We start from the raw sequence: 27263 nt of genomic DNA on the forward strand, positions 1-27263 counted from the left end.
CTTGAATGTTTTAGGTAATGAATTTCAAGAAGGAAAGATCAATGTATCCAGGAGAGACTCCATGAAGAATTCACAGAATGGGTAGTATTTAAAGATAAACTGGGGAGAATACATCCTCCTGCGTGGGAAGGATGAGAATGTTGATGAAGTCTTAGTAGAAATAAATAGACTGGCCCAGCAGAGCAAAGATTTATAGAGGGAAGTATGGCAACAAATGAGTTGGAAGTTTCATAGTGGACAATTGTTTTTGCAGCTTTGCATCCTTTCAACCTTCTTCTGGTAATAAGACCCTAACTTGCTCGGGCAAACCTCTCTCTCTCCCTCTTCCCTGACTGCATGAACTTTGGGTAGAGTTAACTCTAACTACAGTCCAGGATTTAGTAGGTAACTCAGACCTGGTGAATCAGTGTCAGAGTCCCCAGGTTGCAGAGAAAGTTCAAGAATGGGCAATAAGAGGTAATGAAACTTTTACTAAGAAAGACAGATCTCTTTTATTTTGAAATTGCTAATAATAAGGATGCTATAAGCTTGGAACTACTGAGAGGTCGGCACTTTGCACCAGGAAATGATTCTGATATAGCAGAAGACAGAACTAAGAGATGAAGAGAGGGAATAAGTCCCAGTGAAATATCCAGCCCCTGGATCTATGCATGACTGAAACCAAGGACCCCCAGACTTTTCAGTTATTTTAGCCAATAAGTTTCCATATTTACTTATGCCATTTTAAGTTAGTTTCTGTTATGTGCAACAAGAGTATACTAAATGGTTTGGGTCTGTTGGGGACAGTTACTAAAGATCCTATGTGACAAAGGTTAGAAATTAGGACTTTACCCTATGAAGAGCCACTAAAAAAAATTAAGTGTTTAAAGGAGATATAAGACGTAATAAAAGTTATTTGGCCAATATCATTTTTTTCATTGTCAAGTGAGAAAATTACCACCAAGAGTAATTTGTTTTAACAGGATAGCATACAGGAGTAGAAATGAGATTACATCTCAGACTTCCTAGGCTCTGGACCTGGGCTGCTTGCCTTTTATGTTATTCTGTTGTAGTTAGAACTTAGTATACTTTTTAAATGTGCAACCCTATTTTTTACTTAGTCCAAGTTTGACTCAGAAATCATTAGGCTTTGAGCAAGTGAATTTCTTCATTTTTATAATATGTTCAAGATAATATGGTTTTCAATGAATATGGTAGTGATAATGTCCACTTTAACAGCCAATGAAATATAGTGCTAACTGAAATGGGTACCTAAGGTCACTCCACTAAATATGAAATTCATATTTTCAGCATATATCAATAATCATATGCTATCAATAACTGATTTGTGGAAAAAGCCCAAAAGGGAAAACTAAGAGAGTTGGGCCTTACTCATAGTTCCTAAACAGTTTTGTATGATTTAGCAAATCACATTCTTTCTCTATGACCCAATTTTTCTACTTCAAAGATAGGAAAATGATAATACTGAACCTAAGGCACAAGATTTAACTATGGCCTTGACAATTTTCATCTGTGTTCATTAGGCACTGTGGAACAATAGGGAAAGCCACTCTAGGAATACAGTAATAATAATAAAAGTTAAATTGAGTACTTACTATATTCTGGGAACCATTATAAATGTTTTACCTGTATTAAATCACTTGTGCCTTACAACAACCCTATGAGGTAAATACAATTATTATCCCCATTCTGCTAAGGCTCAGAAAAGTTATATTTCATGCCCCAAAGCCCTGAGTTAGCCATGAATTGAACCCAGACTACTGTATACTGCATTTCTACTTATCTAACAGTATAGTAGACAATAGACAATCTAGAATAGAATAGTAAGCATGAAGGAAAATACTCTGAACAGCTGAAAAGAGATGTCAAAGGTTTTTAATGTCTTTTATTTTGCCTCATGCTCAAGGCCTATTAACTTTTATCTTAGGCACAATTTTAACAAGTGTGTTGATATTTTTTAAACCCATGGGAGGTGATAAGGAACTAATAAAAATGCTGATTTCTCAGAGAAAAGTTGAGAAGGGAGGGAGAGCAAAAATGAAAATGCAGAAAAAATAACAAAATGCACAAGTCTGGGTCCCTCTAAGGTAATTGCAGACACACGTATCTACTGCAATAGCCAATGAGGATATCACTGTTAAGGCACACATACTGGTATTCCTAATAATTATCCTAAGCCATCAACTGAAGGTTAAATTACAGTCAATGCTCTTTAAGAGATTTTTTACTCTCTTACTGTTTAAGAGGGGGTCAAGTTTCAGACCAGAGTCCCCTCTCCCAGAAACTTCATTCCAGAGAAAGACTATAATAAAGGGAAACCTAAGGGTCCTAGAAAGGACTATTTGTAACTAAGCAAATGGAAAGGTCGGAATCCCCTGGGGGGAAATAAACATCGTCTCAGAGAATTTTTCACTGTCTTTGATGGACATGATCAGGAAATAGGACATGGTTTGAGAGGACTTTCAGCCTCAGACACTGGAGAAAAAGTGGGCTGAAATGATCTTGGTTCTTTAAATTAGAGTGAATTAATCCAGTTTCTCCAGAGAAAACATCTTCCTTCTCTGGCATGGTGAAGGAGAGAAAAGCATCTGACTAGTTGAGGTGGGAATGGGGGATAAAAATCTGGCTTCTACCTGATTTTTATACAGACTGTGAAATAATCTGTCTCCTTTCATCCCCTTCTCTCTGTTGCACACATTCTTCACCCCTCCACTTGCTGTGGCTTTCTGAGGTTCCATAGGACAAATCTGTGGGCATATTGCTGGTGTCCTCTTCCTCTACAGTACCTAGGTTTTACCTTTCCGACTTGTTAAGTCATTTTTCCTTTCTCCATCCACTTGTAGCCTTCATGTGATGTGCCTTGGGGTTAAAGATTTCACCTAATGTCACTGAATGTGGACTTCATGTTTTTATTTCTCATTCTCATTCTACAAATGTCTTTAAACATATTAAATATGTCTAATACCACTCATGATAGGAAACTGTAAATTAAAACTTCAATAAAATACCATTTTCCACCTATTGGATTAACAAAGATCATTCACAAGCTTACTGTCAGGCCTCAGTTCCTCACTGGCTGTTGGTTGGAAACCTCAGCTCCTTGCCACGTAAGCCTTTCCATAGGCAGTTGCTTGAGTATCTTTGAGACGTGGCAGTTTGCTTTCTCCAGAATACCTGGAAGAAGAGAGAGCCAGTCTTTCTTAAAACTGCTTAATTGAGATATAATTCATATACAATGCAATTCACCCATTCAAAGTATACAGTTCAATTTATCTGGTGTATTTACAGAGTTCTGCAGCCATCACTACAATCAATGTTAGAACATTGTAAATTTTCATTACTTCCAAAAGAAACCCTGAACTAAGACAACACCTACCCCAACCCTCCAGCCCTAGGAAACTATCAACCTACTTCCTGTCTCTGTAGATTTGCCTATTCTGGACATTACATATAAAGGGAATCATACAATATCTGGTCTTTTGTGACTGGCTTCTTTCACTTAGCATGGTTTGAAGATTCAACAATGTTGTAACGTGTCAGTGTTTCATTTCTTTTTATTAGGTTTTTTTCTCTCTCACTTTTCTTGGTCCAAGAAAGCCCTGGATCTTCTTGGTTTGGGATCTGGGTGAGCATTTCCCACCCTCAGTCTCAGAAACAGTTCCCTTTAGAACTAGCTGACATTCTGATTTGGCCCATAGTCCAATCCATGCAGCATTTCATAACCTAATCTTGCAGTATTTCATAACCTAATCTTGCAAGTGACATATCACTACTTTGCCATCCTCTGTTGTTCATACAGGTCAGTCTTCATATAGTATGGAAAAGGACCACACAAGGAAGTGAATGCCAGAGGGCATGAATCACTGAGGGCCATCTTGGAAGCTGCCTACCAGTGACGACGCTGTCCTGTTGCAGTCCATGTTATAAGTAAAGACTTAAGAAATCTGATTAAAAATGGGAGAAAGGAAGGCAAGGCAGAAACCTCCTTCCAAAAACATATAAAAGAAGAAAATACAGCAAATATAACTAAACCTGAAAATGACCTGAAGACTGCAGAACAGGCGCCCTACACCTGAGGAAGAAGAGAAGACCACGCAGAAAAGGGTAAAGTGGCAAAGCCAAGATGGAGTGGGACCCAAGCCTTTCCTGAACCCCAGCCTACAGGTGGGAGAAAGAGGAATGGAGTGGGGAGGGGGTAGGAGTCCAGGAGTGCTGCACTCCTAGCCCTAGAGATCTGGTCCAGGGGCATGAGCCCACATTACATTGGGTTCTGGTGATTTGTGGGTCTGGACACCAGGGGCAGGTGGAACACCCTGGGAGGCTGAGATTCCATCCAGTGTGGAGGGCAGGCACGCCCCACCGGTCCTAAGACCCAAAGCAGAGGTGGCAGTTTGAAAGACTTGTCAGCAATGGGAGGGGTACCAGTGGGGTGAGGGTTGGACAGAACTCTCTCCTCAGGAGAAAAGGCAGGTGGAGGATACCTCCCCAGCTCTTCCTCAGCCCAACAGATCAGGAATTCTCGGGATCCCCAGGTGCTCCACCCCCCTTGCTGGCAATGCAGCCCTGAAGCTCCTCCCTGCATGCACTACTGGGAGCCAACCTACCTGGCCCAGTGGCAGCATCAGACTTAGCTCCCCGACAGGCAGAGGGAGGCTCTCCCACCACCTTCCTTGGCTCCATTTCAGCCCAACCAGGCAGGTGCCTGCAGAAGCCAGCACCAGACCTCCTTCCTCCCTGTAGGTGTCCAAACCCTGTGTTGTGAGTCTGGCCGGGGCAGAGCCACACATTGGCCCACCCACTCCATTAACCCTGCAGCCCCATCATTTCTGAAGGCTAGGTGGAGTGCAGCCCTGCCCACAGTGAGCTCAGCAGAGATTCCTGAGCTGATCACAGAGGCAGCAGCAGAGGCACACTGCCTGCCCAGACTGAGATGACTACAGATGCCAGACAGACAGATGCCCAGCCCATGGCACACTATACTGGGGCCCCCACAGGAATCAGGCACTAGAGAGTAAAGAATCCTGAGCTTCTGGGCACCATAAGATGCCTTCTTCATAAAGCTATTATTCTATAGGTCAGAAAGCATAGCAGAGACATCCAATACAAAGGAAGAAACATAGAAACCCTGACAAAAAGTAGTAGACCAACTAATTACCATGCAAGTACAAAATTAAAACAAAAGAAGCAAAAGCAACTATACACAGAAAAACAAAACTACAATGATGCGAACAAAACTATAAGGCAGAACTGCAGAAAGACTGCTAAATGAAACAGATCACCAATCTTCTTGATGAAGATTTCAAAATGAAAGTCATGAACATGCTCACAGATTTACAGAAAAGTATTCAAAATCTCAGGGGAGACTTGAACAGAAAGACAGAAGACCTGAAAAAGAGCCACTCAGAGCTGAAGAATACAGTATCTGAAATGAAACACACAATGGAGGGATTTAAAAGCAGATTAAAACATGTAGATGAAATTAGAGAACAGGAAAACAAAGAAGCTGAGGAACAAAGAGAAAAAGAATTTCTAGGAATAAAAGAATGACAATAAGAGAGCTATGTGACCAATGCAAATGAAACAATACTTACATAATAGGGGTATCAGAAGGAGAAGAGAAAGACAAAGGAATAGAAAGTCTCTTCAAGGAAATAATTGCCTAAAACTTCCCCAGTCAGGATAAGGAGTGTTGAAAGTAGCCAGAGAGAGAAAAAAGATCACTTATAAAGGAAACCCCATCAGGCTATCAGTGATCTTCTCAACTGAAACTCTTCAGGCCAGAAGGGAATGGCATGATACATTTAATTTACTGAAACAGAAGTATCTCCAACCAAGAATCCTCTACCCAGGCAAGATAATCATTTAAATTTTAAGCAGGTATTAAACAATTTTCAGATAAACAAAAGTTGAAGAAATTTACCACCACTAAACCAGCCTTACAGGATATGTTAAAGGGACTGCTATAGATGGAAATGTGTCCCTAAGGCTAAAAAGTTTTCACCAGTAAAAATAAACCCACAGTAAAGGTAGTAGACCAACTAATTACCAAGCAAGTATGAAATTAAAACAAAACAAAAGAAGCAAAATCAACTATACATAAAATCATTAAAGGGATACACAAAAAGGGATGACATCTAGTATGAAAAATGTGCAGGAGGAAGAAGAAGGGGGAAAAAGCACATTTAGATTGGTTTGAAATAGAATAAACAGCAATTTAAGATAGGCTATTACATAGTAAGGAAGCTATCCTTGAACCGTTGGTAACCACAAAACTAAAGCCTACAATAAATACACACAAAATAAATAAATAAATATTTTAAAAATAGAGAATAAATCCAATTACAACACTAAAAAAACCATCAATAATAAGAGAAGAGTATAAGAGAGGAAGAAAGGAACAGAGAGGAGCTATAAAAAATAGCCAGAAAACAATTAATAAAATGGCAGTAAGTACATATCTATCAATAATCACCTTAAATGTAAATGAACTGAATGCACCAACCAAAAGACATAGAGTAGCAGAATGGATAAGGAAACAAGACCCAATCTATATGGTGCCTACAAGAGACTCATTTCAGACCCAAAGACATACACACGCTAAAAGTAAAGGGATGGAAAAAGATATTCCATGCAAATAATAGGGAGAAAAAAAGCAGGATTAGTAGTACTTATATCAGACAAAACTGATTTAACAACAAAGAAAGTAATAAGAGACAAAGAAAGACATTACATAATGATAAAGGGATCAGTCCAACATGCACCCAACATAAGAGTAGCTAAATATGTAAAAAATAATAACAGAATTAAAAGGGGAAATAGACTGTAACACATTCATTTTAGGAGACTTTAACATACCACTCACATCAATAGACAGATCAACCAGACAGAAAATAAATTAGGAAACAGAGGCACTGAACAATACATTAGATCAAACAGACTTGAAAGATATCTACAGAACACTCCACCCAAAAGCAGCAGGAAACACATTTTTCTCAAGTGTACATGGAATGTCCTCCAGAATAGATCACATACTAAGCCACAGGAAGAGCCTCAATAAATTAAAAAAGATTGAAATTGTATCAACCAGCTTCTCAGACCATCATGGTATGAAACTAGAAATAAATTACACAAAGAAAACAAAAAGACCTACAATTTGACCCGATTGTTTATAGTTCATAATGCATGATCAAAACTGAAAGTTTCTGTGATGAATGCCCTTGCACTGTTCACCATGTAAGAATTTATTCACTATGTAAGAATTTGTTCACCATGTAAGAACTTGTTCGTTATGCTTCCGAAGATTGGAGACTGCTGAGAACTAGGCTTGGGGTTGATTAATGATTGTGCATTGAGTCCCCTATACAGAATTTTATTGTTGTTAACAACCATTTGATCAATAAATATGAGAGATGCCCTCTCAAAAAAAAAAAATAATAAAATAATAAAATAATAATAATAATAATAATAAAGGGAGAAATGTGGGATCCACATATAAATGAAGTATAAAAATCAAATGAATATTCATATTTGACCTGATTGTTTATAGTTCATAATGCGTGATCAAAACCGAAAGTTTCTGTGATGACTGCCCTTGTACTGTTCACCATGTAAGAATTTATTCACTATGTAAGAATTCGTTCACCATGTAAGAACTTGTTCGTTATGCTTCAGAAGATTGGAGACTGACGAGAATTAGGCTTGAGATGGATTAATGATTTTGCATTGAGCACTGACTCCCCTATACAGAATTTTATTGTTGTTAACAACCATTTGATCAATAAATATGAGAGATGCCCTCTCAAAAAAAAAAAAGACCTACAAACACATGGAGACTAAACAACATACTTCTAAACAATCAATGGATCAATTAAAAACTTAAAACAGAAATCAAACAATACATGGAGACAAATTAAAACAAAAACAGAACATCCCAAAATCTGTGGGATGAAGCAAAGGCAGTTCTAAGGGGAAAGTACATAGTGATACAGGCTTACCTGAGAAACAAGAACAATCCCCAAAAAACAGTCTAAAATCACAATTAAAGAAACTAGAAAAAGAAGAACAAATGACGTCCAAAGTCAGTAGAAGGAGGGACATAATAGAGATCAGAACAGAAATAAATAAAATAGAGAAGAATAAAACAATAGAAAAAAATCAATGAAACCAGGACCTGGTTCTTCAAGAAAATTAGCAAAACACATAAACCCCTAGCTAGACTTATCAAGAAAGAAAGAGAATATATATACATAAACAGAAACAGAAACCAAGAAGGAATAATCACAACAGATATCACAGAAATACAAAGAATCATAAGAGAATACTATGAAAAATTATATGCCAATTAATTGGACAGCCTAGAAGAAATGAACAACTTCCTAGAAAAATACAACCTTCCAAGACTGACCCAGAAAGAAACAGAAAATCCCAACAGACCAATTACCAGCACTGAAATTGAACTGGTAATCAAAAAACTACCTAAGAACAAAAACCATGGACCAGATGGCTTCACCACTGAATTTTATCAAACATTTAGGGAAGACCTAATACCCATCCTCCTTAAAGTTTTCCAAAAAGTAGAAGAGGACAGAATACTTCCAACTCATTCTATGAAGCCAACATCACTCTAATACCCAAACCAGGCAAACACACCACACACACACACACAAAATTACAGACCAATATCCCTGATGAACATAGATGCAAAAATACTCAACAAAATATTAGCAAACCAAATTAAAAAATACATCAAAATCATCCATCATGATAAAGTGGGGTTTATTCCAGGGATGCAAGGATGGTATAGTATTCATTAATCAATCAATATCATACACCACATTAACAAAAAGAAGGACAAAACCACATGATCATCTCAATAGATGCTGAAAAAGCATTTGACAAAATTCAACATCCATTCATGATAAAATCTCTCAACAAAATGGGTATAGAGGGCACATACCTCAACATAATAAAGGCCATATACAACAAACCCATAGCCAACATCATACTTAATAGTGAAAAGCTGAAAGCTTTTCCTTTAAGATCAGGAACAAGATAAGGATGCCCACTCTCCCCACTTTTATTCAACATAGTTCTGGAGGTCCTAGCCACAGCCATCAGAGAACACAAAGAAATAAAATGCATCCACATTGGTAAGGAAGAAGGTAAACTCTCACTATTTGCAGATTATATGATATTGTACATAAAAAATCCTTAAAGAATCCACCCCAAAACTACTAGAACTAATAACATAATTCAGTAAAGTTGCAGGATACAAAATTAATACACAGAAATCTGTGGCATTCCTATACACTAATGATGAGTTAGCAGAAAGAGAAATCAGGAAAACAATTCCATTTACAATTGCAACAAAAAGAATAAAATACCTAGGAATAAACCTAACCAAGGAAGTGAAAAACCAATGCTCTGAAAACTACAAGACACTCATGAAAGAAATTAAAGAAGACACCAATAAATTGAAATCTATCCTATGCTCATGGATAGGAAGAATTAATATTGTTAAAATGGCCATCCTCCCCAAAGCAATTTACAGATTCAATGCAATCCCTATCAAAATATCAATGGTATTCTTCAATGAACTAGAAAAAATAGTTCTACAATTCATATTGAACCACAAAAACCCCCAGATAGCTAAAGTGATCCTGAGAAAGAAGAACAAAGCTGGGGGATTATGCTCCATGACTTCAAACTCTACTACAAAGCTACAGTAATCAAAACAGTATGGTACTGGCACAAGAAGAGACCCATAGATCAATGGAACAGAATAGAGAGCCCATGCATATATATGTCAATTAATATATGATAAAGGATCCATGAATATACAATGGGGAAATGACAGCCTCTTTAACAACTGGTATTGGCAAAACTGGACAACTTCATGTAAGAGAATGAAACTGGATTATTGTCTAATTCCATACACAAAAGTAAACTTGAAATGGATCAAAGACCTGAATGTGAGTCAGGAAACCATAAACCTCATAGAAGAAAGCATAGGCAAAAATCTCTTGAATATAAACATGGGCAATTTTTCCCTAGACACATCTCCTCAGGCAAGGCAAACAAAATAAAAAATGAACAAGTGGGATTACATCAAACTAAAAAGCCTCTGTACGGCAAAGGGCACCATCAGCAGAGCAAAAAGGCATCCTACAGTATGAAAGAATATATTCACAAATGATTTATCTGATAAGGAGTTAACACCCAAATTAATATAAAGAATTCACAAAAGCAAAGCAAAAAAAAAAAAAAAGAATTCACATGCCTCAACAGCCAAAAAACAAATAATCCAATTAAAATATGGGCAAATGATCTTAACAGACACTTCTCCAAAGAAGAAATACGGATGGCGAACAGGCACATGGGAAGATGCTCCACATCGCTAATCATCAGGGAAATTGAATGTGAATTGGTTCAACCGCTGTGGAAAGTAATATGGAGGTTCCTCAAAAAACTAAAAATAGAAGTACCATTTGACCCAGGAATTCTACTCCTAGGAATTTACCTGAAGAAAAGAAGATCCATGATTCGAAAAGATACATGCACCCCTATTTTTATTGCAGCACTATTTATAATAGCCAAGATACGGAATCAACCTAAATGGCCATCAATAGATGAATGGATAAAGAAGGTGTGGTTCATATACACAATGTAATATTATTCAGCCATAAAAAGAAAAGAAATTGTGCCAATTGCAACAACATGGATCGATCTAGAGGGTATTATGCTCAGTGAAAGAAAGCCAGGTTGAGAAAGACAAATACCGTATGATTTCACTTATTTGTGGGATAAAAATATAAAGCCAAAGAGAAGGAACAAAACAGCAGTAGACTCATAGACCCCACAAAGTGACTAGTGGGTACCAAGGAGAAGAATTTGGGGTGGGAGCATTGGGGGAAGGGGACAGGGATAAAAGGGTACAATAATTCACAATCACAGTATAAATTGATCACGGGGACTGCTGAACCACTGTGAGGTACATTTGAAACCAACATAAGATTGTATATTAATGATACTTTAATAAAAAAAATAAAATTAAAATAAAAAAAGTAAAGGCTTAACCTCCAACTTTGCCTCATCTTATAGATCACCACTTACAAAATGACAAGAGCAAACAAACAACAAATAGCTCATTCCCACTGCATGATATAAAGGAAAAGCCCCCATTTAGAGGGAGCTTTGGCAGGAGTGAGTCTTACTACAGCAGCACCTGATGTCCCTTGATCAGTAGAGAACTGAAGGTCTGGAATTATGGCAATGAGAAAATGAGCTTAACACTTGACTTTAAAAGGGGATATTGAAGGAAACCAATGGCTGACAGCAACTTGATGAAACACAGTGTTAGCTATATAAATAAAGTTGAAAAACACTCACCTGGCATAAATGTATTCACCCTGATGAACACTTATTTCCAAGAATAATACAGTACCATAGAGAACAAGTAACTGCAGCTTTCTTACAGTTTGGTCATGACTATCCACTCAGTCATTTTGTCAGTCAACAATTATTAATGGTACTTGTATAGAGGGGACTTCTGCCCTCAATTAATATTCCCCGAGTTCCCCTTTGGGATGTAACACTGTATTTAACAATATAATAAAGACACATAAAACAAATACACAGTCCCTTCCTTCAAAAATCTTTCAAAGCAAGAAAAAATAGACTATGTTCATCAGGGATATTGGTCTGTAATTTTGTGTGTGTGTGTGTGTGGTGTGTTTGCCTGGTTTGGGTGTTAGAGTGATGTTGGCTTCATAGAATGAGTTGGAAGTATTCTGTCCTCTTCTACTTTTTGGAAAACTTTAAGGAGGATGGGTATTAGGTCTTCCCTAAATGTTTGATAAAATTCAGTGGTGAAGCCATCTGGTCCATGGTTTTTGTTCTTAGGTAGTTTTTTGATTACCAGTTCAAACTGGCATTTGTTTTTAAAGATAAAAACACAGGGAGCTATAAAAGTTCTTAAAAATATATATATATTGCCCTTTGTCTCAGATATCTTTCTCCAATTCCATGTGTTTTTAGTTATTGATGAAAACTGTTTATATACAAGATGGCTTTTACAATTAAAAAAAGAAACCCACACATTTGAGGGCACTATGTAGCAGCACCATCTGTTTGGGCTTATTTTCCTGGTTAGTGTGTATGGGTCAATTCACTTTGTAAAAGTAGTAAGATAAACAATTGGAGTTTTGAAATTTCTTTGGGGCATTAATTTGTATTGCATCATGTAACCATGTCAAAAGAAGGTAAGTTAAATCTCTGGTACAATTAAAATACAAGGAAATACACAAAGATATCTTTACTAAACTTGATTCCATGAAAATATTCCAGATCAACAGGTTGAAGGAGGCTTTTACTTAAAATAGTTTTGCAGATAGGGGTAAACTCAAAAGCAGATTAATTGTGATGGGCCAATAATAAAGAATGTAATTTCCGTTTCTGTAGCATATTAACAAGAAACTTTAATCTATGTGTAATTTGGTATTATGTAAGATCAACTTAAAAGCAACAAACTACCCAGTTAGCAGCCTCCACCCCACTGCAGTTTTTATACGGGTAGCAGAAACTATCACACAAATAAATGGCTTTCTCTCAAAGGAACTCCCAGTCAAATGAAGATGCAGGCTCTTAATAAAGAAAGGAGGAGGAAGTTTTAAAAGTTTCAGGTAAAGTTAACTCCTTTTTCTAACCTATAACATGTAGATACATACCAATTACCCCCACTAGACTGGCAAAAATTAAGTGTGATAATACAAAATATTGAGAGTGAGAATTCATAAAAACTGTGGGAACATGGAAAATTATTTGGCATTAATTATCTCACAAAGTTGAATATTTGCATACTGTGCAACCCAGCAACCCTATTCCTAGGTATACAACCAAGAGAAACACTTGCATGTGTGACCAAGAGGCATGCAGAAGAATTTTTCTTGCAGCAATGTTTATAATTTTTTAAAAGGCTAAAAACAACCCAACTGCGTATCAACAGAGGAATACATTGTGATATATTCATACAATAGAATGCTACATGGTACTGAAAATCAACAATCATTGTATCACAACTACATGAATGAACCTTGGAAACGTAATGCTGAGTTAAAAGGGCAAATCCCAGAAAATTATATATCTGATGATAGCTGACAACACAAATTAAGCAACATAATTGTTTTAGCACATGTACATTTTAAAAGTAAATTTAAAAAAAAAGCAATGAAAGGATAAGCAAAAGGAATTAGGATATTGGTTACCCCTTGAGGGCAGGGGGAAGAAAGAGGAGAAACACAAAGGTAGATGTGAGTTAGTGGGAAATGTTCTAGTTGTTGGGTTGGGTAGTTCATTATATTATTAAGCTTTATACCTAATATGTGTTTATATATATATATATATATATATATATATATATATATATATATATTGTATATACTAAAAAGAAAAAATTTAAGAGATTTAATTCATCCTCACCTCCTCCAAGTAACAGAGAGAGAGAAGTGATTCCTACTTTGCATGTAAAGAAACGGAGGGTGGTATGGCTCTATCCTCAAATAAGGAATAAGGGTTCTGCAAAACAGAATCCCTCTCAAAGCTACTTATAGATTTTTTTGCCTGAGGTCTGCTCTTACTTATTTGTTACTCCAAAAATCTCATTTTTGACTGGATTCAGACCTAGGTGTAGAAGCTCTCAGAGAGGACAGCCTCTGTCTCTTAGCAATCTGCTCCTGGAGTGTTTCTCTGGCCTCCTTCATTCTCTCGGTCAAAGTTTAGCATATTCTGCGGCCTCTTCCTTATATTTCCTAGTACACTGTTTCTTCAGAGGGATACACCAATGTTTGTGTTGCAGAATGGTGGAGTAACAAGATGCTGAATCTTAGGCGCTTTGGCCCTAGGTTTCTTACCTTCTTCATCTAGGGGCTTTCTCACAATGTACTGGCGGATGTCATCTTTGGACACTGAAAAGTTGGCAGGTTCTGTTAGCTTTTTTGAGTCCCAGGTGGTGATGCACAGTAGCATGAGTCCAGGAATGTCCTTCTCTTCTTTTTTACAATGACCAAGTTGAGAACACTCACATGGGCATCCACAACGCAACCCTGAACAGATTTGTGCTTGCTTTCTCCAGTCTTCCTTGTTCTATATCAGGAAGGCCCCTTTCTCGGTAGAAGGCAGACACAGCCATGGGTTAAGACACCCTGCTTCATGGAGAAATGTTGTCATTCCAATCACTGACTCAGACCACATAACTCTTTTCCACTCTTTACCCAGAGCATCAGAACAACTTCTGTGGCAATACGCTTCTCATAAAAGGTATGAAGTTTGCATTCATTGTCCACTTCAATGAGTTTCTGGCAGCCAGTGGCTGGGAAAGAGATGTTCAGCTTCATCCTCAAGCAGCCAACCACCTCTTAGTCACCACAAAAACAAGGAGCTACTTACAGATTTTAAAGAGAATAATCAGTCTAGCTGGAACCAAGAGAATATAAATGAAATTAAATCCAGGTGAATTAAATGGGAATCTTTCTCTAATATCTGAATAATGGACCTCTTACCTTAGTCAGAAAATTGTGATGATCCAGGGTGGGATCTCATCATCAGCACATAAAGTTAAAACTTTCAGAGACAAATGGAGCAATAGAATTTTCAGGAAAACTGGAGGCTCAGAATGGAATACCCAGAATAAAATGAGCAAAAAATATGAAGGCTTAAATGGATTAATTTATTCAGTCAACCTTGCTTAAGCATAAACTGTGCAGCAGTGAGGAGGAAGGGACAGGGATTAATAGAGATGATTAAGACACAGTTCCCCCAAAATGAACTAGTAGTTACCAAAGGGTAGGGGTGTGGGAGGGCAGGTGGGGAGGGAGGGAGAAGGGGACTGAGGGGTATTATGTTTAGTACACATGCTGTGGGGGATCACGGGGAGAACGTGTATCACAGAGAAGGGACACAGTGGACCTGTGGCAACTTGCTGCACTAGTGGACAGTGACTGCATTGGGGTATGGGGGGGACTTGATAATAGGGGTAAATGTAGTAACCACATTGTTTTTTCATGTGAATCCTTCATAAGAGTGTATATCAATCATACCTTAAAAAAAAAAGACACAGTCCCTACTCTCAAGGAACTCATATTCTAGTAATCAAGGAAAAAACTTCTCAATGTGCAAATGGAAGACATACTATGTAGAGAACTCATAAAAAGGAGTAAAATGGCTCAAAACTGAGAAAAGAGAAGAATAGTTGGAAGTTTTCAAGAACAATGCATCTGGCAGTGAGAAAGTTTTAATCTAAGGGCAAAGCCTGTGATCCTGAAATGTGAATCAAAAAAGAGAGAGAAAGAGAACTTGGCTTGGGCTTTAAGAAAATAGATCAAAAAGTTACTGACACAGTAGGTGGGATTCACATTTATGGAGAACTTACTAAGTGCCAGATCCTCTTCCAAATGCTTTGTATGAATTAACTAATTTGATTTTCCTAATATACCTATGTGGCAGTTGGTATTATTATCATCATTTGGTAAATGAAGAAACTAGGGCCTCTAGAGATTAAGTAACTTGCCAGAGTCACAAAGTTAGGAATTTCAAAGCAGAGTTTTGAACCTAGGAGATTGGATTAACCAATTCACATTCTTGATGGCCACACTGAATAGAAGAGGGATTTCCTAACTAAGAGTTAGGAAAAAGCAAATGCGCTAAAAAGAGCTGTTCATCACACGGATTTGTTCAAGTTTGTTTATAAATGGTTGATGTAAACTATTAAATTCTTACTCCCAAGACATAGTTATACCTTGGTAAATGTTAATGATGTGCCCCAAAAGTTTTGTATTGGACATTATGAATGTAGTATATTGCAGAGGACCCAAGATCTTTCTTGTATGGTTGTATGTAAATCTTGTATTAAATGATGGACCGATAATCATGGGAATTACAGAGCAATGGTGACACTGAATAAAAAACTTTTCTACCTTGAAACCTAATGAGTGTCTCTGGCACATGGTCTTAGGAGAAAATGTCATCTTTTTGATCCCTCAGGAGATAGAGGTAGAAATTACTCGAGATAAACCTGGCAAAGTCCTCAATTTCTCATATAATAAACTGAAGTACTTTATAGTCAATCTCAATGCATATATGTATTTATTCAGTCTCTCTTTTTTCTTGCTTAGCAATTTAATAGCTGAATTATTGGCTCATTTGGTTCAGCAGATTGTTAATGAGGTAAAGCTGATAGGTTTAATTCCTTTTTGGCTCTGGTGGCCATGAACTGCACCTCTAAATTTAGCAAACAGGAGCTGTTGAGTGACTCCATAGAAATTGCATTTGGCTCAGAACAAGTCTATCAATATTACAGAAAAGATGCTTTACTGAGTGTGGGTCAGAACCACCTTTGTATTCAAGGACAACATGTTAATTTCCACCAAGAACAACTAAAATGATTTGCTCAATACCTCACAATGAATCTCTGGTACAATCAAGAATAGATACTTTGAAAGAAAATTCAATATAATACACTTGCTCAAATTGATGCTACCTATATTGTACAGTTATAGAGTCTTTACCCAATCTCATGCTATAGTCAACCTTGCTTTTAGATAGCAATCAATACGTAAATAAAACAGAAACTTTCTGCTTATGGAAAGACTCTTATGTGAAGACAAACTAATGAAAACAAAATCAATTTCAATTCAACAATGCAAATTTAATATGTGTAGAATAAAGTAATCTGAAGCATTTTATACAATTCATTGAGAGAAACCCATAAGCACGACAGAGCTTTATTTAGCAGATGTTACTGCTCAGTAAACTAGATACAAATTTTTAATGTGATCTGACTTCTAACAAGACTATGATGAGAAGAGAGGTGCCTCACAATTATCCAAGGATATTCAGAGGACAGGAAAAGGATAGTGAAAGTTAAGATAAACATGAAAACCTATCAGAATGAATGAAGGTAAGTAAATCTCCAATCTCACTTTGGAATAGAAATAGCTAAAATTATAGATGGAGCAAATTTTAAAAATATTTAAAGACACTTGTTTATAAAGAAAATGTAAAGTTTTAATGTCTAACATTTCAAAGTAGAAGGAATCTACCATGCTCTTGGAAAGGGCTAATATTCGAAACTTCTCCAAAGTAGAGGGAAGGGAGAAAGGAGTGGGGAGACGGAGGGCTAGCCTAACGGCAAAGAATGCAAACTATGAAGAAAAATTGTCTAGGTTCAATTCTTAGCTCTGCCATTTAGTGGCTGTGTGATTTTGGCAGGTTTCTTAATCTCTATGTGCCAATTTTCTCATCTGTAAACATGAGGCTAATAGAACTTACTCATAAGGTTGTCGTGAGGATTTTATGAGCTTATATATATATATATATATAAAGAGGGCTTACATAGCGCCAGGTACATAAATATACTGTAGAATAAAAGACATGTAAAGATTATATTATATAAAATAAGATGATATTTAACCAGAGAATCAATAAGAAATCTGATATAGGTCTGCAACCCTTTATCCAAAATCCTTGGAGCCAGATGTGTTTCTGAATTTAATTTTCTTTTCATATTTTAGGAATGTAATATACTATCTATATTTTACTTAACATGTGTTGTCCTGGGCAGCAGCCCTTAATCGAATATGTATTTCCAAAATGAAATGCATCAATTGTCACATCAAATGGAATAAATGAGGACTTTACATAGAGACATGTCAGTTCAGGTGGTTTTTTGCCACCAAATTAAGGAAAATATGGATTTTGAAATTGCAGATAAGGGATTGTGAAGCTTCATTTATAGAACCGTAGATCTTGTTATATTAAATGATGGACTAATAACCATGGGAAATATAGAGCAATGGTGATATTGAATGAAAAACTTTTCTGAAAACCTAATAAGCACTCAGAAAACCTAATGAGTTTCTTTTTTATCTGAAGGATAAAAAAAAGATGTATACATAGTTACCACATAGGATGTTACCTGGACTATACTTGAGCGACCCTATGTGGCATTAATTGTTTGCAACACCTGGAACATCTCCCGAGGTATTTAAATGCCTATATCAGGTCTCTCTCTGCTCATATATAACCCTTTAGAGAGACTTCCTTGATCATACTATTTAAAATATCAGGTAGGAGACCTACACACACACATACACACACAATTACACAGAAAACTCTCTCCTTCAATGATTTTTTTTTAATTTAGCACTTCTCATTATCCAGCATTATACTATATATTTGCTTATTATCTGTCTTACTAGACTGGAAACCCTATGAGAACAGGGACTTTTTATTCAAGCACACAGAGCAATGTCTGACAAATAGGTATTTGAAGATATTGCTCAATAAAGGACTCAAGAGAACAAGACTGACTGATAAATAGTGGTGAGTTCCAAGAACTAGTCCTGATATATTTACTTTCCAAAAGGAAGTTAAAAGCAAAATAAAAAAAAGATTGAAATGCCATCTAAACATCAGCTGTAATATGTCTGTGTAATATATATATTAATGAATTGATTCCAAAATAGTAATTAAAAATATTTCTTTATATACATGTTTATCAAGTAAATATTGATTTACTATCTAAGGAGTAAAAACTAATGATTACACTTACATTACATTTATATTTAATAATTAATTTTGAGTATTTAAAGTAGACAAGAAGAAAATATATACTTCAAAGATAAAAATACTACAGGACAAAATAATAAAAAAAGCACTGTTTTTTTTCCATGGAGTGTCATCTTGATTTTTCCCTCTGACACCTTTTACTCACCACAGAAAAAAAACCATCTGATCGTCATCTAATTGCAAAGTGCTACTGAATTTATTGTAAAAATGGCCTATATATTGGCTTCAGAGAGCAATGGTGTCTGGTTGTATGTACATACCTACTTATGTATTTGGTCTTGCTCCAGGTAGTAAAATGACAACACACTGATATTCTAAGGCAGGCAAGCAAAAGAGTTTGGCATCACCCTAATATGTACAACAAAGTTCAATAGTACTTTCCAGTCCAGATAGTTCTACTCTTTGGAAAGTCCCAGCTTTCCTCTCCATTTCTAACCTTACTCATGTTAGCTCTGACTCAGGAATTACTTTAAAAGAGAAGAAAAGGGAAAGGTGCAAAAAAGAATTCAGGCCACACTTTTGGCCTAAGTATCAAGAATAACTTCTAAATGGTCTAACAGTTACTAAAGGGAAAGGGGCTGGGGAGGATGGGTGGGAAGGGAGGGATAAGAGGAATAAGGGCATTACAATTAGCACACATAATGTGGGGGGGGGCACAGGGAAGGCAGTATAGCACACAGAAGAAAAGCAGTGATTCTATAGCATCTTACTACATTGATGGACAGTGACTATAATGGGGTATGTGGTGGGGACTTGATAATGGGGGGAATCTAGTAACCACAATGTTGCTCATGTAAATGTATATTAATGATACTAAAAAAAAGAATAACTTCCATTTTCAAATTAGCATACTTGTATCCTACAAATTGATACCCCATTGTGCATGGCTAAAGGTAAGATAATAGTATCATTTCGACAACTGTTAGCTTTTATTTTTGTGCTTTTTTCCAATACTCTTAAATCAGAAGAAAAACAAAACAGAAAGAATGCTCCAACAGCAGTTTAATGACTTTTAAACTGTGCTACTACAGATTATGCAAGAATTTTCTATTAGAATTACTTGGGGAAAAAATGGAAAGTGAGACTGTTTGTATATATTTCCCATTCCCACATGAAGAGGGAATCCTGAAATACGATAAATTAGCACACATATCGGGGTCAGGTATTGTTAACCAATGACTCCAGGATGGGAGGAGATAGGTAAAAAAGATGAAGTCAGATAACTGATATCAAAAAAGATCAGAGATGCAGGAGCCCAGTTTGAGAAAACATATGCACCGCTATGTTTATCGCAGCACTATTTACAATAGCCAAGAAATGGAAGCAACCTGTGTCCATCAGTAGATGAATGGATAAAGAAGATGTGGTACATATACACAATGGAATATTATTCAGTCATAAGAAGAAAACAAATCCTACCATTTGCAGCAACATGGATGGAGCTAGAGGGTATTATGCTCAGTGAAATAAGCCAGGTGGAGAAAGACAAGTATCAAATGATTTCACTCATATGTGGAGTATAAGAACAAAGAAAAAAATTGAAGGAACAAAACAGCAGCAGATTCATAGAACCCAAGAGTGGACTAACAGCTATCAAAGGGAAAGGGACTGGGGAGGATGGGTGGAAAGATAGAGATAAGGGGGGAAAAGGGGCATTATGATTAGCATGCATAATGTAGGGGAGGGGCATGGGGAGGGCTGTAAAACACAGAGAAAGCAAGTAGTGACTCTATAGCAACTTACTAAGTTGATGGACAGTGACTGCAATGGGGTATGTGGTGGAGACTTGATAATGGGGGGAGTCTAGTAACCATAATGTTCCTCATGTAATTGTAGATTAATGATACCAAAAAAAAAAATCAGAGGCTCAGTTATATTTGACAATGAGATCTAGTTTAAATAATTACTGGCCTCTTTGCCCACAAGTTACATATTATTATTTACTAAGTTTCATCTGGATAAACATGTTGCTGGTATTGTGGGTAGGAGGATGAGTGATTTTCCACAGCTCTATACCTTTAACGGAGAGGGTCCCACTTACCTGCTTCTGGGAACTGGTTCAATGTCATGTCAGCACTTAAGAAGTAAACTGAAGGGTCCATTTCAATAATTCCAACAACAAAAAGTTGTCTTAAGTGAAATTTCAAGATCACTAGCAGTCTGTTTCCAGCCACATATGAACTATACAAGTCTCACACATCTGACCCTTGTCTTCAAGTTCCTTAACTGGAATAAAACCAGATAAATGCCAGAGAAACCACTTCACACCCCAAACACGTGCAAACTTTGTTCAACAGAACATTTTACTGCCAAAATGGAGTTGGCAGAAGTTTGGAGCAAAGGCCTCCAGGCTGCATGATTTGCTGGCACCAGAGAGCTTAAAAATCTTAACATAATACTGCTGAGTTTGAGTTCTACCAATTTTCTTGAGACTCCTTTTCCAAGTTTGACTTAAGAAAGATGGAAGCTGACATCAAGAAAGACTTTATTAACACTTCATCCTCTACCCAAAAATAATTTGATTTCTCACTCCTGATGGTCATAACTCTATATTCCTTGGTGGTTGTGTTTATGCTGTAAATCTGATACAGTCTATTCTGAAATGCATGTAAACTCAATTTTGTTTAGTTGCTTAGATCAAGGGGTGCAAGGAGAACTAGCATAAATATACAAAATCATGACAGAGTTGTTCTACTTGGGAAACACTTGATCCAAATAACCCCCATATATTACAGTTGATTACCCTCAAAATATGTGGGAGAAATTAAGATACAGAATATCTGAAAATTACTATCATTTTACATTTGGTTTTTCTTGTCTTCTCATTTCTCGGAGCTTGAGGGATGGTGGTTTACTTTGTATATGAACAATTTAGGAAGAGAAGTAGGAAGCCAAGAGGAGTTCTCTTCCGTAGTGTCAACAATAAGGTTCATAAGGTTGATACAGCTTAATGAGGAAAACTGCACTTGGATTTTAAAATTGTAGTTAGAATACCGGCTATTATGCAACTAGCAACTTTAAACTTGTAAATGCTTAATCAATATGCAGTATTGAGAAACTGTATTTACTTTGGAAGGTTATCTTGTGTTACGTTTCAATAAAAGATCAGGTTTAGAGTAAAGATGCTACTTGCTCCTCATACAACTTTAAAAAAGTTTAAAAGAAACTTTCTGGTCTTTGCCCTCAATAGATTGCATTTATGTAGTTTATTAACTTCTAAAAGTCTGCTTTTCCTCCTTTAGAACTGCCTAAGTGTTCTAATTCTCAGCTATGGTTTCATATTTTCACCAGCTTCTAATCTCCACAGTATAGCTGGAAGCATTTAGGACAAAACAGTCTTTAGGGTATCAAGCTGCAGAAGACTGTAGTTCTAAAGAGATTTATATAGTAGTGCTGCCACCTAAAGATGAGGAAAAAAAGAAGCAATTCAAAGGAAATGACCCATCATTCCTAAGTCTGTCTCAAAAATTTCTGCAACTCTAATCAGGGATTAATAAACATTTTGTTGTTGGTGTATGGAAGTCGAATTGTTTCACAATAACTAACTGTTGAGCTTTAATTTCCTATGGCAGAAAAATTTCACACTCAAACCTCTGTGATTTGGTGTCTCCAGGAGCGCCTCCCAAATTTGTTTCTCTGACATTAGGTACTGCCTACAGTGTGAGAGGGGTGCCTAATAAGGTGAGGGGGAGGGAAGGGGGAGCATGGGGGGAGCAGTCAAAAGATACCTGGAAGTAAACAACTGAGGGATTTCTGGTTTAGTGGACACAGTCGGTGATAGCAGACCTAAAGTGTTTCCCTCTATGGGTGACAGATTGCTTGCAACTCTGAACAACTGACTTACATTTTTATAACTCAATTTTCTCATCTAAAAAATGGGGTTAATTTCACCTCGCTCCTACTTGCCTCCAAGGCTTAACTAGATAAGCTTCTTGGAAAAGGTGCTATAATAAGTGAGCTTAAAAACCTACTGTTGCCAGAAAAAAAAAATGTATCTTGCCGTGTGTTGCAAAGTAGTTTCAAAATATATTCAGTTAAATAAGTTAGGACAGTGACTAAGTTTTTCTAAATCACAGACTGACTTCTCTGAGATTTTAAATGATAAAGATGGTGAAGGCAGATATCTATTTATTTACCAGTCAATAGTTTATCTTATGTACAGATTGCACAGATGTGTTGCAGGATGGAGATGACGGCATACAAAACGAGGGAAAACTTACCGTGCATCAAAATTTTGTCAAACTTGGTAAGATTTTAAGAAAACTCTTAAAAGGACATTTTATAGTCCTGCATTTCGCCCTTGCATAACGATTTATGAAATTAACTCGTCCTTTTTTACTCTTTCCCCCTCGGCCCAAGGACGCATAAGTAATATTTATCAGGGTTTTGGCCTTAGTCACAATCCCTCAAAGGGGCCCAGTTTCACCTACACTGCGTGGGAGGCTGGGCAGCAACCCCACGCTTCCTGTCAAGGATTCCTGGGGCTAGAGCCTGAACGTGATCTAGCCTCTTTCTTCTTAATTCTGCCCACCTAGCCCCGCTCCGCGGCGTCTGAAGGCCTAGGTGAGACCCTCCGAGAGATGAAGTCCCACTGCCTCCGGAGAGATGCGGACGGAACGAGGGCGGGGGCGGAAGGGGGGTAACGCGGGGGTAGCGGCACCGACAACAACGCTAAGGGCCCTAAGCAGGAGCTGACGCAGGCCCTTACAGGGTTCCATCCCCGCCTGAGCCTGGCTTCGGCCTTCAAAGCCCAACGAGGAATAAGTTCTCCTGGGGGCGCCACGGGCCGGAGGTGGAGGAAGTGCGCGCAGAGAGGCCGCAGGCAGCCCCCTCCTCAGACGCGCCTCAAGGCCTGGGCCGCGCGGGCTGCTGACGCGCCAACGGCGGGGAGGGCGCGCGCACGCGCGAGATGGGGGCGGAGGGACCGCGCGCGGCGGCCGCCGCCGCGGCAACAGAAACGGAGGGACGCGAGGGCGGAGGGCGCAAGCCACGGGGGGAGGGTTGGAGGAGATGGTGGGTAGCGCGGAGCGCGCGCTGACGTCGCCCAGAGTCACGCACGGAGCGCCGGGTTACGCGCCGACGTCTGGCTGCCACGACTTGCCGTCTGCGGCGGCGGCGGCGGCGGCGAGCTGATCCCGCAGGGGTAGGAGGAGGAGGAGGGAGAGCCAAGGGGGCTGTGAGTGAGCCGGAGAAGCAGGGTGTGAGCCGGGCTTGCCCGCTGGAGGGAGAACGAGCGAGAGCCGAGCCAGCCATCCGCGACGCCTCCTCCTCCTCCCCTCGGCGTCCCGCCCCCGCCTGCCAGCCCGCTCTCCTCCCTCCTCTGCCGGCAGAGCCCGAGTGAGGCGCCGCTCGGCTAGCGCCGCTGTCCAGGACAGGTGTGCGCGCGCGCGCCCTCCTCTCCCTCCTCCCCTCCCCCTTTCCTCGCTCCTGCCTGGCGCCAGCCTCGCGCGCGCCCTCCCTCCCTCCAGCCCGCGCCCCTCACCTGCGGCAGGACAGCGCCCGCCCGCCCGGGTAAGCCCCTCGCGACCTTCCCCGCTGCCACTGCCACAGCTCGAGGTGCCGCCCACCCCGTCCCCTCTAATTGCCCCCTTAAGCCCCAGGAATAATTACTGTACTGTTGTACACCTCCCCGCACCCTCCCTCCGGGGACCCTGGCTGTGCAGCAACGCTCCCTCCCACCTCCCCGCCCGTAGCGGACGATCGAACGAACTCCTTCCCACATCCAAAAGAGAACAAAATCGCACGCCCCTTTAAAAAAAAAAAAAGACAATCCTACCTCCGCAGACGCTGGAGCCCACCAGTGGTGCCGTTTGCTTGGCAATCCCTAAGCCCCGTTTCCCCTGGCCACCTTCGCTCGGGGTCTGGGACAGTGCGCCAGACGGGGCCGGCACTCCCTGCACAGCAACCCTGGCAGGAGGGGAGAGGAAGGAGGGTTCTGGGCTCCACTACCAACCCCTTCTCGCCTCTGTTTAAACCCTCACCCCCCGCAATGCATATACCCGCCCAGGATGCGTTGTAATAATAAAAAACAACACATTGGTGCTGACATCGCAGATGAAGCCAGGCCCAAAGATGGGTGGCCCGAACGAGGCATTTTTGTGCCCCACAGAGCTAGGTCAGATCGACAGCCTTTTGACGGGGGCAAAAAGAACGAATGTGAAACTAGAGGGTCTTTCCTTTGAGCGACAGTGGGCCTGGGAAGTGGCTGAGATCTCTCATTGGGGAAAGGACCCCAACAAATATATCTGCCTTGAGTTTGAACTTGGATAGAAAAAGGCCCAAGAGTCCGGTCGGGGCAACTTTCTTTGGTTCGTTGCTGTGTACCCCTGAATAAATGCCACCTTCATTTCCGCTGTCTCTGCGGGACCCTCTGGAGGATTCTGATTTGTTCTTAGCTGGGCCCCTCACGTTTCTGTAGGGCCAGGCGCTTTTGGACAGGTTTTTGCAGCGGTGTCTGTGTTTGTGTCCCGTGTCCTTGGAAGGGAGGCTGAATTTGGTTTGACATCTTTTGGTAGACTGTCAGGAGAAAAGGAGTATTTTTTATTACTTCAAGACCCCCACTCCTCCCCGCCCAAACTGACGTTTGCGAATTGCGGCTTTGAAAATTGGTGTGTTGACTAGAGTGTGGAGAGAGTTGCTTATTTCATCTTTGGGTGCTAGTAAAACCATTTAAGTGTCAGCCGAAAGAGAGCTAATGACGTTTGCATTGGTTCTGTTTGGACCTTTTGGGTATATAAAATGTCGGGTTCTCTGAATCTTTTATCGAATTTAGAGTGTGTGCTACGTTTATTTAACTCTAATGCAAATGCTTAAAAATGAAACATTTTTTGAAATGCCAGGTTTCTATCATGGATTGTTCTCTTCAAATTTTAAATGTTTAACTCATATATTTAACTCCTAAACATTGAAATAGCATTGGAGAGGCATAATTTTAAAGATTAGGTGAGCGATAGAAAGGGGACACACTCTTTTAAAATGTGAAATTACTGTCAGTCTTTATTGTTGTTAAATGTTAAGATTTACTTGAGAGTTTCTCTTAATTTTCCTGGTAGTCATGACAAGGAATAGGTAATTCCTCCACTTTGAACACTTGCAGTACAGCATTCTAGTTAGTTTTAATGATTTGGGTATTGAAGGTAATTGTCTGGATTAAGACAAGCATTTTGTCTAAGTAGCACTTGAAAACACAAGTTCCAGTGTTCTTGTTTCTCTTTTGTTTTGAAAATATGTGATTTGTGAAATATTAATCAGTATATTTCTGTTGGGAACTCCAAAATCAAAAGAGTATATTACCCAGAAGTAGATTACTTCTCTCCAAGTTATTTTATAGATGTATGTGTTAATTTTTACTTTTAAAAATCAAAGCTGAATTAGATTATTTCAGAATCATCAGTAGTTGAGGCTGAGGAAAACTGAGGGATTTTTCCTTCTTGTTCTGCCTAATGTCTGTTTCACTTGCGGGCAGTTTTTTTTGTTGTTGTTGGTAAGAATTTGTTAAAGGCATAGAGATAGTGGGATTAAAAATAAAGCAGTTTCTATTCTCTTCAAAATGTGCGTGTAGTGTTAATAATAGAGTACAAGAAATCTAGAAACATTTACAGATTTTAAAAAGTAAGCAAACTTTGAGAGGAAAGGAATTTTTTTGAAAAATTTTTCACTAGCATGGATATTTTGCTGCATTTAATGTATTTCGTTTTCCCCTTGTCTTTTCTACATTGGGTTGAAATTAGAGATTTAATTTTACAACTATTTGTTTTAAAATAATAAATTTGAAGACCTAGACACTAAAACTGGCTTTTCATTTACCAAGTTAGTATATTGTTTAGTAATTAACAATTGGCTAGAAGTCTTTTTAAATCCACCAAATTTCTAATGGATTTTCAATGTTAGGATGCAAATCTAACTTTGAAATTCTAATTAAGGTTCTAAACTTTTTGTTTTTTAAACTTAAGAGTTTCTGAGTCAATATTCATTCTTCCTACACTGCCTTTTAAAGGCTAGTGTATCATATAGCCTAAGGAAAGCTGCCTTTTACTACCCACCCGCCTGCCCAGTCGGACTAAAAAGCCCACACTTACAGGCTTATCCTGAATTTCACTGTAGTGAAAATGTGCTAAATATCCAATTTATTATTGAGTTATTTTGGAAAAAATATTATTAACCTTGTTTGCTTTTTAGATACATTGATAAAGTGAGAAACTGGTATATAATGGCAGAAATTTTTTACATAATACCTAAATCTCATTAAAAAGCACAAAATAAGCACATGTTTACGTGAAGAGATTTAGTTCTGTCATTTGCTGATCTGAGCTTAAAATTCCCAGTTTAAGCGTGCAGATGATGTTTAACCTGTGTTTTGTTCAGAAACGTGATCAGTTGCCTCTGCACTGGGAAATTAAGAACTCGGTTCCTGGCGACAGTCACTTTTGCAGAGAATCAGGGCGTACTCAAACTGCTTCAGAACCCCTGGACTTAAATGTTTCGGACAGAGGGCAAGAAATTTAGACTCCAAAGTTGTTCCAAGAAGGCGGGCAGTTTTGAGACCTAGTTTTCTGTCCTGGGGGAAGCGCTCATTAGAAAGAATGCAGGGACCGGTAGGCACTTGCCCCCTCATCACAATCCCGCTGGCCTCGATGCTGTTT

The 27263-nt window shown here is 38.7% G+C and overlaps 1 protein-coding gene, 1 long non-coding RNA gene and 1 pseudogene across 3 annotated transcripts in view; 1 reads left to right on the forward strand and 2 right to left on the reverse strand.

The window, feature by feature from the left end:
- Positions 1-25169, reverse strand: LOC140846200 (uncharacterized). Its single transcript, XR_012125136.1, has 3 exons — positions 24398-25169; positions 3053-3174; positions 1-118 (listed from the first exon to the last, which is right to left on the reverse strand). It is a non-coding gene; the product is annotated as an uncharacterized lncRNA (long non-coding RNA).
- On the reverse strand, positions 13656-14390 carry LOC108394738 (small ribosomal subunit protein eS6-like; annotated as a pseudogene).
- PURA (purine rich element binding protein A) overlaps positions 23584-27263 on the forward strand; it is an 11609-nt gene continuing 7929 nt past the window's right edge. The window contains exon 1 of one of the 2 annotated variants that reach the window (XM_073221793.1): positions 23584-24132. The gene's annotated coding sequence lies outside the window, so the exon portion shown is untranslated. The remainder of the gene's footprint in view (positions 24133-27263) is intronic. The other variant, XM_073221795.1, reaches the window with a different exon arrangement.

This window comes from Manis javanica, chromosome 14, assembly GCF_040802235.1.
Source record: "Manis javanica isolate MJ-LG chromosome 14, MJ_LKY, whole genome shotgun sequence".
Taxonomy (NCBI): Eukaryota; Metazoa; Chordata; class Mammalia; order Pholidota; family Manidae; genus Manis; species Manis javanica.